The sequence below is a fragment of the Sylvia atricapilla genome, chromosome 4 (assembly GCF_009819655.1).
Source record: "Sylvia atricapilla isolate bSylAtr1 chromosome 4, bSylAtr1.pri, whole genome shotgun sequence".
Classification (NCBI taxonomy): Eukaryota; Metazoa; Chordata; class Aves; order Passeriformes; family Sylviidae; genus Sylvia; species Sylvia atricapilla.
In genome coordinates, this window is record NC_089143.1 from 58,423,571 (window position 1) to 58,430,982 (window position 7,412).

Genomic DNA, 7,412 nt, shown 5'->3' on the forward strand with positions numbered 1-7,412 from the left:
CATCCACTGTCCTCTATTGCTGTTATTTCTGGATAGCTGCTTGCTTGTGTTACCACTGGATGTGAAGGCTGAGGATTTGGCCTCTGACAAGCCCATCCTCCAGAAACAGAGAAAGTGCACTTAAGATGTATGCAATGGGAGTATTTCAGTCTCCTACAGTATTTATTGGTATAAAATATTTGCTCTCCTGGTAAGTAGCTCCCATATGGAAGGATGAGGCTTCTTTAACTATGTGAATGTTCCCAGTGAAACACACACAAATAGCTGCTGTTTTGGCCAAGGTGCTCTGAAGACAGACCTTGGTAAGAGCAGTTAATGATATTTATGTGACAGCAGCCTGTTGGCTGAAAAGACAGAGGATCATTCTTGTTGAGCACAAATACATCCTATAGGGGACAGATGAACAGATACAGCTCTGGAGAGTCTAGAAAAACAATATTCAGTGGAGGGGCTACCAGAAGTGATAATTGCCCAGAGGCTGCATGGTGCAGAGGTAGCACGGAACTGAGCTCTCCTCTTCTGTGGCCAAGCCTGGCATTGCTACAGGTATGTGAATTTCTTTGGTGGATCAGTCAGTCTAAGTCTTGGTGTCATGGGTAAGCAGTAGGAGAATGTGCCTTTTGCACAGCTTTTAGCCACCCAGGCTAAAAGGAAAGCCACCAGGCAGGAAGGAAAATTGCTTCAGGCTCTCTTGCTGTGGAACAGATCCTCTTGCTCCCAACTATAGTAAGGTGTACTTCCATGGCTGTTTAAGCTGATGATTTATTTTCTAGAAGAAATGTGATTGCAAATCCTGATGACTCAAACATTTTCAGTGTGCTAGAGTTTAAAACTGGGAGGTTTTCTTTCTGTGTGACTGATTTCTGAGAGCTGCTAACAGAGGCTGCAGTAAGACAAGTGTTGAGAGCATTCTTCCCACTACTGTGTACTTTCTTCCTTCTCAGAGGTAAAATGGGAGACTGAATAGGCAAAAAGAGGGGCCAGACACAGGAAAATATGGGGAGGTAAAGAACAAGTGCTGGAAGAGATATTTTCTGCTTCTGTAAGAAATTAGGAGATTGATGTGCCTTTTTTTTCGTGTCCTGCAACATTTCTCCAGTTGATCAAGAGGAGCCTTGGAATGTGTGATCCTCATTATGGTTATGACTCCAAGTTGTGTAAAAGTAAAGATCAGACCTCTGAATGTATGAGTATTGTGTCATCTGTGAGAGAATGGTGTGTCAGTATTTTCTTAGCCATTTTTTGGCTGTCTTAGCAAAACAATCTGAAAACTGTGAAGTGGGTAGTTACATATAGAATGGGGAAATATAAAGCAAGTGATGAACCCACGAGCTTGTCAATTACAAGTGGAGTGTGCTGTGTTAGCTACTGGTAAAAATGCCAATCTGACTTGAAATAGAAACTACTTTGTCTTTCCCTACTTTAAAGAGGTGTTTCTGATTTTTGGTGTTATTTTCTCTACCTACCTTATACCTCCTTCTTTCTTTTGTCTTGAAATACAAATGAAATACAGAATATATCAGCAGAGGCCTTGGCAATCACTTTTACCTGAAATTGTATATTTCCCTTAGACTTTCAAGGTTGTGGAAGAATTAATTATTATCCAAAAGGTCTGCACAGATAAGTGTGTTTTCCTCCTCCACCAGGAGGGCACGGTAACATTAAAAAAGAACATGTTCTTATGACAACATGAGTGGGAAGCTGACAAACAGCTTATTTTTCACAATCAAGGATCTTGCACTCGTGTTACTCCTCCTCTTTACTTATCTTTCAGTGGTCTTGCAGGAACCAGGCTTCTAAACTATTAGAGCTCCTCTTTTTTACCATGTACCTTTCTTTGCAGGATCAAATGCAGCATGGTCTCGTGCTCATTTGTGAAAAATGATAGGCTAAAATGGAAGCAAGTAGAGTATTTGAGTGGATCAGGCAATTAATACCCAAAACAAAGCAATTCAAGGAAAAAACCAAGAAAAACCCCAAACCCTGTCAGTGTAAGTAATGGTGTTGCTTGTTTTAGTTTTTTTAATTTATTTATTATCTGCTAACTGTGCAAAACACACAGACAAGATGCATCATCATCTTGGACAAGCCCGTGAGCTCTGTCTTCCTCCAGAGCACAAATTTCCCCTGTTGTTTGCCATTTAATGTATTTGCCCTTAACCAAGGAGCCTTCTTCTTTTAATTGACTGGATGAACTCATCTCCAAATTAAATAGGACACAGCTAATAAGTGCAGGGAAGACCTACATTCTAGGTAGCCTTGCTTTGTAATTTGATGCTGCTGGCTGGTACCTATGTATGAAGTGTGTGAGGGATGCTAACTGTGGCACCAGTGCAGGAAACTGAAACCACAGTGGTCCAGGGTGCATGCATCCCCAACTTGAGCCTAAGGAAACGAGCCACAAGTTGAAAATAAATGTAGGTTGGAATCAATGAATAAAATAACTCCCTCTTGCTATGTGGGTGGGATAGAGAATGAAAATAGCTGCTGCTTCTAAGTCTTGAAGATATCATTGTTTTAACAGCTGTGTGGATGGAAAACCAGATATATTTTAAAAAGTCCTCCTTTAGGTCCATAATGAAACTCAGGCAGTGTGCTCGTTTTTATAATGATCTTTCCCTGTAACATACCTGCAATACTGATTGGTGTAGCTCAAGTTCTTTATTCCTTTGGCTCCGAATACGTTTTTCTACCGTTGTCTTACATTTGGGAACGTTTAAATGCTCATCTCTGACTTTGCCCGGCTGGCTGGCGGTTCAAGGTGCACCGCTGAGCAAGAGAAGAGACGTGCAACGGGGGCCATCTGGTGGCCTCCACTCATTGCTAGCAAACCTCCTCACACAGCGTGTTTTCCCATTTCCAGGAAACTATGAAAACGTAACAATAACGTTGCATACCCCAAACACTGCATTTTTGATCGTTGGTCGTGGTTTACTCCCCGAAAAATTTGTGCTTGCTTGAAGTTTCAGCAGCCTTTGCTGTGTGGGGTTTCTCTAGGCCAGCCCTTCCCTTCCCTGTCACAAACCAAAATCAGAACTACTTCTGTCCATTTGTTCATTCAAAATCAGGTAGGAGTTAAACCCCTGGGCTTTTTTTTTTTTTTTCCTTCTTTCTTTTTTTCTTTTTTTAAATTTTTTTTTTAATTTTTTATTTTATTTTAACACTCAGTAGAGGTGACAAACCTGGGATGATCCCAAAGGCAGTACAACCTTTGCATTTGCTGAGATGAATTTTTTCAGTACCTTAAGCTGTTTGATTTGGGAGTGGGAATGCTTTCACAGTAACTTTTCAGGATAATGAAGGTGGTCAGAACTTATTTTCTACCAGCATGCATTTCCTTGAGCTGTAGTGAGAACTACAAACTGTTAGTGCTAAATTTAACAATTGAGTTTCACTCAAACTCTTCCATGTGCAGCTTGCCCTGAACAAATCTAAGAAAAGCAGCCTAGGTCAGCTCCTCACTCTAAGGGACATGTTTTGGTTACATGTGCAGTCTGGGGCCTGATTTCGAGCAGACCAATGGAGATGGGTCACATGTGTCACAGATGAGACCTCTGGGGTTTCTGGCCTCTTTGTGGGATGTTTCTGCTGAGGTGTTTTTCAGGCTCCTTTGAGCAGGTTTCCCAGCTGTGGCACAGGTTGTGGAGATGACCTATGAGTTCACAGGTTCATTTGATGTTGGAAAAGGAGGGTTGGAAGTTAGTGGACATCCAGCACACAGAGGCCTTCCTGGCTCTTTGGTTTTTTATTGTTTCGTTGCACAGACAGGCAGGACCTTGGCTTTGTAGCCATTTCTCCTCTCCCCTCCTCCTCTGTTTATTATTCTGTTTAAGGATGGCTCCTCAATTAGTGTACCAGACTCCTCTGTGAGCAGAGTTCATTGTGATCAATTGTCATCAAGGCTCACGTTTAGTACATCCAATCAATGCTATTCTAGGTAATGGCTGTGGTATTGACTGATTCCTAATTTTACAGTATGTTGAGCCCTGTTGAACTCTTTTAATATGATAATTGCTTTACTAATCAGTAGTCATGATTTGTGTGCATTTGTGGATTATTGACATCAGTTGATATCCCCTGGTATTTCTATTTGACAGTATGAAAGATGCATGTGGTGAAAGACGTGTAATGCCAAAACTGTGGGTATTAATCACAGTAATATTGGGAAAAGTACTATATCCTTGCATATCAAACTTTTAAGAAGTAGGTTATTAAATAATTTGGGAAGGTGTATTTCTTTTTATAAAGGGTAATTATTATTAACTATCTTTTAAGTTTATACAGACATCTTAAACAGCCTTTTTGGTAAGCATTCATTAGTTCATATATTAAATACTGCATTTATCAATTATATAATAGATTTTTTTTTTTCCTAAAATGCTCATCATGTATGTCTATGGGCAGCCTCTTTTTCTCATATAATTTATGACTTTTAATAAGATATATGTACATGCATTCAATGAAATAATAATTGAAGTTTGTTACACTTCAAATAAGCACTCTGTCCAGTGTTTTATTAATATAATTTTCTGAAATCCACCTACAAGGGATTAGATGGAGAGAGATTGATATAAAAATTAAATATAAAAATAAATTCTTGTTAGATTTGAGCTGAGACTGATTTATATCCAGTTGCTGCCTTAGGACACTGGGCTTTTATGTTACTCTTTGCATGTTGCAGTGTCTGTGTGATATCGGGATCTGGTGGGTGCCTTGACCTCAAGGACTGCACTTCTTGGCAGCACCAGGAAGTGGCACCCAGCCCTCTGTGTGTGTCTAAACTGCCATGAGTTTATTAATTAATGCTCTTTTGAGAAGTGCAACTTTAATATCACTCAAGAAAACAAAACAAACCAAAAACCAAAAAAAAAAAAAACCAACCCACCAAAACCAAACTGAGATGTCAAGGTAAAATAGTTTACTGGCTATCAGCATATTTTAAAATCCTGGTGTGAATGGAAAAATTTGCCTTTTAAGTGGTTAATTTAGTTGCCTTGGAAGTTTCAGTCATTAAGGAGACTGTGGGCCTGCTCCTTTTATTGGTGTCACAAATTCTAGCACGTCTGCTGGGTCAGTTGGTTTTAATTGCGTCTGGATTGATGAATTCCTAGAAATCTAAATTTCTGGACTATGGAAATGAAATTGTTTGAGGTGGGGCACACCTGGGTGCTGTGTTCATGGAGCACACAGTGCTGACAAGCCCTTGCTGTTGCTGGAGCTAACACAGAAGGCTGCAGCTCTGTCACTGCACACTGCCAGGCTCAAAGGCTGTGTGGAAGCCAAACTAATTCTATTTATTTTCATTGTAATAAGAGTTGGAAGGCCATGACAGCAGACAGTAAAATTCCACTTAGGATACAAAGTGAAGCTGAAAACATCTGACTGCTTGTATAAAAGGTATCAATTTTTACAGTGAGTTATAGCAAATACAGTGGTAGAGAGAAAGCATGACCTGCCTGCAGCCAGAAGACAGATGAGAGAGTACAGAATTCCCCTGAGTGGTTTGCTGGCTACCTGCCATTCCTCAACAGCACAAGATAAAAGGGAGCACTGGGATAACCACCATGACCCTATTTACTTGCAATAAAACACTGATATTTACATGAAATGAAATTGTTTGATATTCTGAAGCTGCCTGGCTCCAGTGACAGGAGACAAATGAAATGCTACTTTTTATTAGATATGACCCACCAGAAGCCAATAACACATGCAATGACTTAGCAAAGGGAGACTGGAACTGCCTCATGAGGTACAGGCTCTCTTCCTAGCTGGGTTTAACAAGATTTCCCCCATCCTGAAAACCAAGTTTGCAGCCATGTTCCATACCACCAAAACTTGAGAGGTGCTGATAATTAGGAGGAATAAAATAAGTATGGCCAAAAAACAAAAAACAAAACAAAAAAATTTCAGAAATCCACCTCAAAGGGATTAGATAGAGAGATATAGAAAATTTTAGAAATTTAGAAAAGCATTGTGGTGAGACTCATCCCTCTGCCTTTGGTTCAATTTAAACCACATTAAAAGCATGTGTTACATCACAGTCATGTTTATTTGGACAAGAAACATATTTTTGCTTCAGATATAAAAATACACTATTGCTAGTATTAATAGGACAAAAATTAAGAATCTCAGACACTTCTCACAAAGTTAAAGAAAAAAAAAAGCAACACAACCTTTTTGCATCCCTTTGGAGCACCTGACTTAGGTAAACTTGAAGCATTTCACTTCAACCCCAGCTTTTTTGGTATGCATTGGACTTTGTGAAATAAATTGAAAAATAAGGATATACGAAAATGTTTTCTTCCAAGTATAGAGACACTGGAATGTTCTCATATGGGGTGTTTCTTTTTGAAAAATACTGCACTAGAAACATGACTCACTGTAGCTTTTCTACGTAAAATAGGCCTTGAAAAAATTAAAGTATGGGAAATTGTTAAAACTGGCATTCTTTATCGTCAATGGAATCGTGGTATCTTGACTATACTGAAAGTATAGTCTTAGTGCTTGAACAAAAAAACTCCTCCTCTCTTAGGAAAACAGGCTCACTGGTAAAAGTGAGGCAGAGAAGTTTTATGCCCTCGTAGATTACAGTGCAAACAAATAAAATGTTATGATGCAATCAATTTGAAACTAAATTGTCAGTAGAGAGGTGATCAGCAGTTTATAAGAGCTTTATCTCTGAAAGGCAAAGGGCACTTGGTAAAAAGAGCAAGTAGGCTTGTTGGTTTTTTAAAATAAGTCAACAACTTTTGCAGTTTACAGCCAACTATTCTTTGATGGGAGTGCAAGATCTGTGCAAAGGCTGAACTTCAGCACAGTCACGACAGGACTTTGGCAGCAGTTCTGTCACCAGAAGGCTGTTGGATGAGCAGGCATGTTTCCTTCCTGCTGTCCCAGGCAGAGAAGGTGGTTTTTCAAGCAACTCAATAACAGAACTGATTTTTTTTTCTTCCTATTTAACATTAATGTCTTTATGAATTATTCATGCAAGCACGGAGGGGAAGCCTGGGTGCAATAAATAAGAGTATGTGTTTATGTGTGAGCCTTGCCTCCTCCTGGTGCTGTTTAGCTCACACAGCATGGGTGCCTGTGCCTAAAACTGCCTCCCCTGTCATGATACATTTTCACAGTGTTTTCCCCCGTTGTTGTGTAGTGAGAGCAGGGGTCAACCCAGCCACCTCCCCCTGCTCTTAAAACACAATGTTGGTAGGGACTGCTCCCTTCCTACTCTTGTTTATGGAGCCTGAGGACAGTGCCAGCAGGTCCAATAGCCAGGCTATTGCGGTAAAAAAAAAGCAGTGCCTTAATTCCATGTGATGAATATTACAAGGAGAGGTCTCCAGAATCTTCTTTCGTTTCTCTAGGTACACTGATGGATTTCAGCCTTCTGAGACTCAGGATTTGCCACACAC